This window comes from Dermacentor silvarum, chromosome 5 (genome assembly GCF_013339745.2).
Source record: "Dermacentor silvarum isolate Dsil-2018 chromosome 5, BIME_Dsil_1.4, whole genome shotgun sequence".
Classification (NCBI taxonomy): Eukaryota; Metazoa; Arthropoda; class Arachnida; order Ixodida; family Ixodidae; genus Dermacentor; species Dermacentor silvarum.
The window spans coordinates 26,848,191-26,858,894 of NC_051158.1; the positions used below are offsets into that span (position 1 = coordinate 26,848,191).

At 50.6% G+C, this 10,704-nt stretch overlaps 1 non-coding gene across 1 annotated transcript; it reads left to right on the forward strand.

Annotated features, from left to right (window-relative positions):
* Positions 1-1,755: 1,755 nt before the first annotated feature.
* LOC119454726 (U1 spliceosomal RNA) lies at positions 1,756-1,919 on the forward strand. The gene has a single exon (XR_005192656.1). It is a non-coding gene; the product is annotated as a U1 spliceosomal RNA (small nuclear RNA).
* The last annotated feature ends 8,785 nt before the right edge of the window (positions 1,920-10,704 follow it).

The window sequence follows — 10,704 nt, forward strand, 5'->3', positions numbered from 1 at the left end:
TTATGTCAGCGCGAAGCGGCGAGAACAAAGGGTGGGTACATGGGCGGGAGGGGGAGTGGAATCCCCCCCCCCCCCGCCCCCTGGCTACGCCCCTGTTAGACAGTTTTAGTTTAACGTAAGCGTAATAGCGGGATTAAGGGAAATAGCGTTACCGTTCCGCAAACGAAGTACCGTTCGTTCTACCGTTATAGTTCTACCGTTATAGCAACTATAGATGCCAAACAAGACGAGAAAGCGGCTTTGTTCATTCTAAATCAGGTAGTTAACTTTCATGCGAAAAATCTGGCATATAGCGAGGCTATCCTAAGGGAGTGTGTTCTCTGGAAGGCTACAGTCACGTCCGGTCGAGGGCTCTCTTCAAGCTTCCCTGTCGTACCACGTTGCAAAAGTACGTGCGTAAATCAACAGTCGAGGTTGGGATAACCCCGTTGATCAAAGAGCGCCTGCGTTTCGCGAGAGAAGGCTCGGCTGTGGAGCAGTAGCGAATGTGCTCCCTTATTATTGACGAAATGTAAATACAACAATACGTTATATATGATCGTCAAGTGGACAATATTTCTGACCTTGTCGACATGGGACCCGGCTCAGAGCAAGACGCAATGGCAGCACCTCGGGTTGCAAACCGCCTTCTGTGCTTTACCCCCAGAGGACTTTCAACCCTTTATGTAATACCTGTTGGCCATGAGCTCGAAATTGTTCCAGTTGGCTTTTTGGCTGTCTACCTGGCTCGTGAATGTGATGAAGAGGTACGAACTCGAATGTTTTAAAGGCTACGCGATCTGAGAGAATTAGTTCGTTCACCACGTGAGCTGCAATTGTCATCCTTAGTCATAGACATTTGTTGAGGAAAACAGAAACAATTTTTGTTTCTGTTAAATTTTTGTTTTGCGCAGATTGCGCGAAGGAGACAATCACGACGGAGAAATTCGATCCGGATCGGGCCAAAAATTCCCAAACAGCTGCAGCTGTCATTAAGCAAGATTCGTAATGAACCATTGTGTACTTTAAGTGGCTTTTAAAAGAATATTTTGCGCGTGGTGCAACGACGCACGCGCTCTCGCAACTTCTGTCCCCCTCCAGTGGCGCCGCGGCGGTGGCACGGAAAACTAAGCCCTCTCACGCCGTTTTCAGAGCGCGCGGCAGGCGAAGAAATCGAGTGTGGCCTGCCGCGACGGAGAAATTCGATCCGGATCGGGCTTGATCGCGATCAAAAGTGCGTCGCGTGACACCCGCATAAAACTCTCTACTGACAGCTTCGTGTATCATGGATATTCTTCCGTTTATAGCGGAGCTGTGATACGCTAGTTTCGAGCGGATCGCTGCGTGCGTAGATCGAGCGCGTAGACCAAAAATGCCGACACAGCAATGCATAGCCACGCGCCTGTCCATGACGGAGTACGATATTCGTGCATCCACGAGTGTGTCATATATGCCTCCCCTGTAGACAGATGTGAGGACGGTATGGCAAGCGGCTCCGCCACCAGTCGAGGACGCAAAGCTTGACGGGCTTGACGTCGTCGCAAACATTGCGTTTTGAGCGACTGAATGAGGCGTACTGAATTTTATCTCGGTATTTAGACAGGTTGCAATGAAAGGAACGAGGAAAAGACAGTTCCTCTCTATACTTTTGCATCTTAGCGACCAAACTGCTCAAGTGAACGGTGTAATTTTTGTTCGACGACTCGTCCCGAACCGGAGCGTGGTGGAGGGCGCTGCGGAGTGTAAAGGCCATGTGAGACGGTCATGACGTGTGACAAGCGCAAGAAGTGCCGAGATTACCGTGGTCAGGAAGGCGGTGTCTCCAGGGTTGAGGCACGGGCATTACACTGCGCTCGTGCTTACCCCTGCCGCTACCCCAAACTAGGGTAGATGGGGCACTAATTTTTGGTAGTGGGGGATTGCGTTCGCGCTGTCCCCTGCATTACTGAATCAAAAGGAAGGTGATTGCATACGCAACTTATAGCGCAAGCTTAACTATCTTTAGCCCCGACCCTCAGGGAGCGTACTTCCCCGACGATGTTCGCGCGTGAAAAAAAAATGTAGCGAGACGCGCCGCCGCGTTTTCGCCTCACCGCCCCTCATGCGACGATCCAGCGGCGGACGCCGCCGAGCCGCTATCAATGTGGCCAGCCGTGAAGCAGGAGATTACTGGTTTTTAAATGTAACCGACAGTAAGGTTTAGCATGTTGCGACACTTAATAACCTTCGACACTTCCATCCTTCCGCCAGGGGAGTGGGCGGCGCTGGTGCCGCGCGGGCAAACTTTAGGTACGGAGGCTAGAATAGGGGAAGTGTGATTACCGCCCGGCGGCTCCTATGGCAACCACCGTCGCCGCCTTGTGATGCATCCGCCGGGGGGCGCTCGCACTCGTTTATACGTCGAGCTGCGCGCCCGATACGAATTGGTGTGCGAGTTTCTCCCGCTTTCTGTTGGAAATTCTCGTGCGAAGTAATGTTTCGTGCGGTGCCGACAAGTGCTCAGGGATGAGCCGCCGTCAAAGTCACTGTTTTGTGCCTGTCTGCACGACTGGTTACAAATCGTGCAAAAAGAAGTTGTCGCTCTTCGGGGTACCGTAAGACGAGGAGACGTACCGAAAGTGGCAGCGCAACATACCTCGGGTGGACAAGCCACTCGAACGAAATGCCGCTTTGTGCGAACGGCATTTCGATCCGCAGTTTGTGTCGCGTCACTTTGAACACATCATCAGTGGTGAGCTGGTGCGCCTGGAAAGGAGCAGGCCATTGCTACAGCCGGATGCGATACTGACGATCTTTCCAAACGTCCCCAAGTACATCTCCAAGCCAGTGCCTAAGAAAAGGAATCCGAAAGAAATGTTGGACCCACAGTTTGCACCTCCACAAAAAAGAAATAGCGAATCGACGTGGCCTCACCCGACACATCGGATGAAGCACCCACGCTTGCCGCCAACTCTAGATTACCAAAATGTGATCGTGCCGTCCAATCAGTGGGGTAAGCACGTTTTTTTTTTCTGAAACTTCCTTTTTTGTCGCATATAGCGTCTGCCTACTGGGGCCAATCATGAGCTTGCTTCACGCCCAAAAGCTTGTGCTGTTTCGTTGCGGGGACAGCATGATCGAACACCAAGTGTTTGTACGTGGTGTCGAGCTCTCACTTGATGAGCACTGCGATCCTCCATCCCTCCTAGAGGCTGTTGACAGCATGCAGCTCTGTTCTGGCGCTGCGCGGTCGGTGGAGTTCCCTCTTGGGCGCAGCTCCAACATGAAAAGCTAGTATGAAAGCCTCTACCCCATGAAGTGCAAGGGGCTTGTAAGTGGCCCTGAGAAGTGCTGCATCGCCTCCAAGTACCTCAGAAGGCTACTGCTCAACCAGACGTGTCGAGCTAGGCAGCTAAAGCGTAAAAAAAAAATTACGCCAGGAAGCTAAAGGCAAGGACCCAAGCTACGGTGCGCCGCCTAAGAGCCAAAGCGAAAAGCTTGGACGAGGCTCTCGCGCAGCAAAAACAGGCAAATCACGCGATTGAAGAAAGTGCACTGAAGAAGAAGATCGAGAAGCTCGCACCCAAACAGAAGGCAGCAATCATGCAGTGCTTTGAAGCTGGAAAAATGATCAATAATTGCACCATATTTTGCTTATAACATACCAGTTTTGAAGAAATCTTGCAAACTTGAAAATATTGAGCGAGCCAAGGCAACTTTTATGTCACATAATGATCGATGCATGCCAATTAAGGGCAGTTACATATATTTAAGTGAAATCCAATTGCATCTTTCATTAACGAACAACTCGGACTAAATTCATCTTTGCAAGCAAGAACAGTTGTTTTCGTTCAAGCGTGCGTTTATCGACAGTAATTTGGCGCGTAAAATAATACCGCAGTGAAGCAAAACTCGAGGCGTGTCCGCGCGGCCTCCGAGGTAAACATGCCAAGATGGCCTAGATCTCGCAAGCAAATGACGTGTTGTACGCGAATTTATAGGGCGCATATGTCACTACAATGTTGCTGCGATCTTCGCGAACACGAGTGGCTGAGCAAGATGTGCCATTTGAGGTAAAGAAAAGGAAATTCGCATCGCGAATCGGGGCGCTTATCCGGCTAGTCAATCGTCGGGCCTGGTCGGGCGACGTGAATACAAGCGTCAGCGCCGCCTTGCGGCTGCATCTGAAACGCGCACGCGAGCGGCGAAGCCTTCGTCACATTTCCCTATTCTAGCCACTGTACTTTAGGTTGCCTCGTCTATGGCCACCGGTCGAGGACGCAAAGCTTGACGGCCTTGACGTCGTCGTAAACATTCCGTTTTGAGCAACTGAATCAGGCGTACTGAATTTCACTTGGGTATTTAGAAAGCTTGCAATAAAAGAAATGTGGGAAAGACAGATCCTTTCTATACTTTTGCATCTTGGTGACCAAACTGCTAAAGTGAACGGTGTAATTTTTGTTCGACGACTCGTCCCAAACCGGAGCGAGGTGGAGGGCGCTTCGGAGTGTTGACGCCGTGTGAGACGGTCGGTCGTCGTATTGTTGTAACAGCGCTTCCGAGATTGCCGTGATCAGGCAGGCGGTGCACTGCGCTCGTGCTGACCCCTGCCACTACCCCAAGCTGGGGCAGATGGGGCGCTAAATTTTTGATAGTGGGCGGGATTGCGTTTGCGCTGTCCCCTTGCATTACTGAAACCAATGAAAGGCCACTGCATACGCAGTTTAAAGCGCAAGGCTAACAGAGTTTCGCCGTCGTCAGCAATTTGACCTTCATTTGTCCGCAGCTGCACCGCAGCCTTGGCAACGCATCACGTGACTAGCCGCAGCGAAACAAAAAAGGAAAAGCAGACACCCGGCTCTAGCTCGGGCGCGCTCTCTTCGGCGGCGCCCATGTCTTCCACTCAAAGCAGACGACAGGGACTTTCGCTTCAGCGGGAACGCAGTAACGTTGTATTTGTGCGCCCTTAATTAAGTCAAACAGCAACTGTCCTTGTCGGTGTCTGTTCGAGGGCCGTTATACTAAAGGCTGATTTACACTAGGCCAACACGACAACGATTTTGATCTGCCGACTGTTCGCCACAGCGTTTTCCTTCCTGCAAACTGCTGTCGTCATCAGTCGGCAGATGAAAATAGTTGTCGTGTCGGCTTAGTGTGAACCAGCCTTAACAGCGCTGCTACGCGCAGTGTGCCCTTCTTCGGAATTTGCTAGCCTATGATGGGACGCAGGTGGGACGCGTGAGTGCCCTCAGTAGTACTTGTCAGGCGCACGGCCGAACGCGAGCAACACACGCGACCGGTTGCCTTGGCAACCAGAACGGGGACAATTTCTTTCTCGGTCGCCAGGTGCCGATAGGATGATAGTTGCTCCGCCGCCTTGTGACCTTTTATGGTAACCGCAAATAGGGCAGTTTCCACTCCTAAACGTTTCTTGCTTCGTGGCCATGGATGAGAGCGAAGCCGGGCTGTCTTCTCTGCGCGGGAGCGGGAGGCTTTGAGCCGTCGTCGGCAAGCGGTGTCGGATCGCGCCCGCGGATATCGGCCGGCGAACTGCTTTATTGGAGAGGATCTGGAATGCCAAAGCTCGTGAAGCTAGCGAATAATATATATATATAATTCAAAAAAGGACAAAAGACCAACGTTATGGCATATCTATTGACTGACGTTTCGGCCGGAGGACCGGCATTCGTCGGAGTGAATTGCCAACGTCACTGACGGTCTGCCAGCAGCCCGCCGTTGTCTCGAATTTGCTCGGTGGCGTGGTTAGCAGCATTCGCCCGCCATTGCTGCTTGCGCTTCTTTGAATAGAAATTGCTTTAAAATTAAATCTGACCGTTAGGTAAGACAATGAACGGCTCATACCCCCCTTCAGCGGCCCCGCCATTAGGACAACAGAAGAGAAGCGACATTCTACGCTGGAATGATGAGCGGCAATGCAGACAGCTGTGGAAGCATACGACGAAAGCGGGAGCAGTGGCACGAGCGCGCGCCGAGCAACGAGCTGCGGGCGCCACGTCTACTCCTTCCTGCATATAAAACCCCGCTTAGCGCGTATGATGAACCGACAGTCGCTGAATCGGTTGGCGAAGTGCTCTCGCAACGTGACGAGCAATTTTTATTTTCCCGCGGTTTGCGTTTTTTTTTTTTACAGAAACAACACCTCTTATACCAACACCACATAGACAGTACGAGGCCTCCTCACTCTGTTAAATGACATCGCTTTGCAGTGGAAACTTTGGACCAAGTCGCATGACGTCACGAAACACAGTGTAAAGGCCTGCTATCTAGGTGGTGTTGCTAGTATCCATCGTCTCTCCTCCTCGCGCCCAGCGCGGCCTCTCATTTTCGGCCTCCTCCCCCGCGCACCTCTCCTCCTATGTCGGTCACGTTACCTGCCCTCCCCCGGCGTGGATCTCATCCTCTCCTGGGCACGTGACCTGCGTGACACGGCCGGACAGACAGACGGCGAAGGCTCGACTTAAAACAACTTCACTGTTAACGGTCCACGTGAGCCATTCGAGGCATTTGATGACGTCAATTAAGGGAATGTTAATTAAGGCACTCGAACCCACGACGTTTGGTGTTAATTAAGGCGAAGTTAATTAAGGCACTCTAACCTTTGTTGAGTGTCGAACCCTCAACCTTTGATGAGAGTCGAACTCAGGACTTTGCGTTGTGGCATAATGTCTAAGCATCGCGCGGTGGTTGCAATGCTTTGGCGTTCATCCACGTAGGCATAACTAAGGGTCCCTTGAGTTTCAAATGCGAAGCATTTCTTGGCTATCACTTCCCACTTGAGAGTATCTAGCTATCTATCTAGCTGCCCACGTCTTGGTGCTCTCATGGTCGTTTTGTGAACTTGGTATAGTATGACGAACGTAAACTTTGTGAACCAACGTAAAAAATTTTGTGGACCAAAATTGGCATAGTATGACAAGAGTGTATGACGAACGTAAGTGATATGTCATGACATGAATGTCACGACAGGTGTGCCATGTAGGACATGAAACAGCCGCCTACGTCTTGGAGCTGTCATCTTCGTTTCGTTAACTTGGTAGGCTCCCCGCACACTCCTTTACTTAACATCGATTTCCACAGGTCGTGGGATCTTCCGGCTTCTTCTTCATCTTCTTTTTTGAGAGAGAGAACGCGTTATACTGCGCACCGACAGCCCGTGGGTTTGTATGTTTTTTTTTACATATTCTGATTGCAAGTTGCCAGAGAACCTTGATATACTGCGTCTTCCAAGACATCATACGCGTTATCTAGTGATTAAGTGTCCTTACAGAAGAGGCATGGGTGGCAATTCTGTATATTATAAGGACAGTAAACCGCCGCCCTTAAAAATATTTGAAGGGCTACTTAAGACCAGTGCGAATTCAGTCTAGACTGGTACTCTAGTACGTTGTATTAATGCGAAAGCATTGTATGGCCATGAAGCGGAAAATCCGGTGGGCGTCCGGCGTTAACATCCGATGGCAAGAAAGCCTACGTGACCAAGTGATGACGTCACGTTCCCGGCGCGGGTCCTGCTGCGGCTCGCACAGCCACATCCCACACTGTACAGCCGCCATGATGGACGGACGCCGTAAAATTGACTGCCCAATTCAGAAATTGAGTGGACCGACGTTCAAAACCAACCTGGCCCACTCCCGAAATTGACTTGGTCCCCCCCAAATTTTAGGTGGCCCACCACCAAAATTAACTTTGCCCGATTCGAAAGCTGAGATGACACACGTGAGAAACCGACCTGTCCCAGTCCCAAAATTGACTTGGCGAACCCTCAATATATACATTGCACATTTCAAAACTTGGGTTGACCCACGCTCAAAACTGACCTGGCCCACTCCGAAAACTGAGTAGGCCCTCCCCCAAAATTTGGGTGACCCACTCTCAAAATTCACTTTGCCCAATTCAAGCACACGACCAGGTGAAACGTATCGCGTACAAGAGTCAGAATGCTTTCGCATTCAATGCACTTAAGGAGACTTAAGTGCCTCTAACTTTTTTTGTTTTGTTTGCTGTGCATGCATCTGTATATACAAACGACCTCGTCAATAACATTTTATTGTAATTGTAATATTTGATTGCAAAGCGGTATCGGGAGTTATTCGTGTTGCTGTACAAATTCCTCAGTGACACTTTTCATCCAATTATAAGATCTGAGAAGCTGATTATTTAGTCAAGACTAATCAGGTAATTCGGCGCAATGCAAAAAACAATCTGATCATCGATCTCCAAGCGACGGCAAACAACATTACCTTGGTTCTATCCACCTACGTTTATTTGAATATTTTTAAGGTTTGGTGCAAGTTACATATATGGGACACCCGTATAACACGACTGACCTGCCAACTTTTCAACGTGAAACTCTCACTCTCACGACCTGATAATTTCGCCAAGGAATTATTTGACTTACAAACGTAGCACTAAGGATTGTATTTATTCATTCCTAGTTCATTACAGGCTCCTAAGTGGATGGAGCATAGTGTAAGGGGGTAACGGCATTAAGTACGGCACATAGGTCGACAAATACACTAAATATACCATGTATAAAGTACGTAATCACATACGAGAAAATGCATTCTAAACGCAGGATTATTTTATTTTTATTTTAGTAGATTACGCAGAGAATCCAACGGCTTGATTGAAAAGCGTAGGTATAGAAAAGAACTCGAGTCGCGCAAAGCTCATAGCAGTTCGCGACTCGTGCTCTCCGCAATGGCAGCCAGCTGCGGCGACATGCGAGGGCTGTCTCCGGGGCAGAGGCCCGCGAAGTCGTCCAGGAAGGCATCGAACACCGCGACGGGGGCGTCGCCCATGTCGTCGTCGTACGCCCGGTGCATCCGTTCCTGCAGCTGCTTCGGTCCCGCGTACGCAGCCACCTGCCGTGTACGGTTATTACCAGTGATTGGCGGTATATCAACCGATGTGTCAGTTCAAAAGTCAAAGGATCTTATTCGACGCGCCCTGCGCTAAGTAAACTAAGTTCGCTGTGGTTACGTGCCACTTTTTCAGCTCGTGCCGAACCTGCAGACTGGCACCTCCTGCACCAGCTCAGTGCCTCTATACGTCTACCGTAAGTGCAAGAACTGCTGTGGATTTCGTCTGGCGCGACGTCTGCATCAGGTGAAACCAAACGGCGACGTACGGATGACGCCACGTTGCACTCGTGAAATGACTGTAGTGAGCTGGAGCACCTCCTAAGCTGATTCATGAAGTGGAGGCCATTCGAGCGAACCAAAGCAATTCACCCGTAGAAATTTATTCATCTGTCTATTGACCCGTCAGACCATAACCTCCTGCACTACTTACAATAACTACCAGCTCGCCGACAAAGGCGTGGCTGCCACTGGTGCAGTAAAGCCGCACCACCGTCCTGCACAAATTGATCCTCGGCATTGGGAGAGCAGGGACAGCTTTTGTGGAGCCCTACTCCCGCTCCCCCGCTTGGAGCTACAGCAACAAGCCACGAGCAGTAGCAAGATTTGGACGAAGGTTGTGGTCACACTGACGCCGCAACATAAACTGTGACTAAATATGAAAATATAAAACATGATAGCTAAGCCCGGAACTATATTCTGATGCGCAAAGATGTTGCCAGTGTACACCTCGTACCTCGGCAGTGCTGCAAGTCACTTGTAATATAGGGAATAGTAATCGGTCTATATCTTCTAGCTTTTCCGCCGTCGACTTTTAGCCCTGTCCTGTACGTCTGACGCCGCTGGGGCTGATAGTTGGAAGAGGACGTAGTCTCTTTCAAGAAGTCTTCAAGACACGCAGAGCGCGGCTTGGCGGTGTTCGGTGTCTTGGTTCGAGTGTCTTGGTGGCGTGCCAGGCGCTTCCTGTAAACGCGACGTCAAGATGGCGTACCCGTAGAGTTTCCCCACAATTCTGCCTAGATGGATATTTGGCGCTGCCATCTATGAGATTTCCTAAAAGGAGCTCTGTAATGCCATAGGAAATATTCCTCTACCTTCCCCGCATTCCCACGCATGCAGCAAGACGTGTGCACCACGTTATTCCCCCTGACAAGCTTCAAAAACTCCAACAGGAAAGCATGGCATCCGAGATCGGCAGCGCGCGGTGTTTGCACCTCCCCGATCTCGCAGGCCATGGTGATAGACCATAGAGCCCGCAGTCGTAACCCACAGAGTCCAAAGGGGGAGCTATTCACGTAGTACAGTATGGTGGCGTCTAGCGACTTCTCGATCTGCATGATCGCTATGACGCACTCTTTGTCGGTGGGGTTCACAATCACCGGCTTGACGTTGCACACGCTCTCGAAGCTCGTCTTGTTCGGTCGCAGAACGAGACCGGAAGTGGGAGTAGGGGCCGAGTGCGCCGCCGCACCGAGCGCCACCGTTCTCGTGACGAAGTTGTCGCCCCCTGCCTGCGTGGAATTCGCCGAGACCCGCACTACAATGGCAGTCGGGGTGCTATTTCTAGCGTGAATTCATTACCGGAACTCTCAGTTAAACATGGTAGACTTTTTAAAAGGGCACTGCAAAACTATTTGGATCATGGCCGAAGAACGTTCGCGATCTGAAGATAATGCTGCCCGCGAATACACGCAAAACGCCTCGAGCAGACAGTCGCACGGCAATTTTGCGTACGCTCGCGGGCTCCTTTGACGCTCGGAAAAACACGTTTACGTAGCACGTATTGAGCAATAGATAGCTGTGTCATGTTGCGCATGAGTTTCCACGTCATTGGGCCCATAAAGCTTTCGCCTTAATAAAGCAT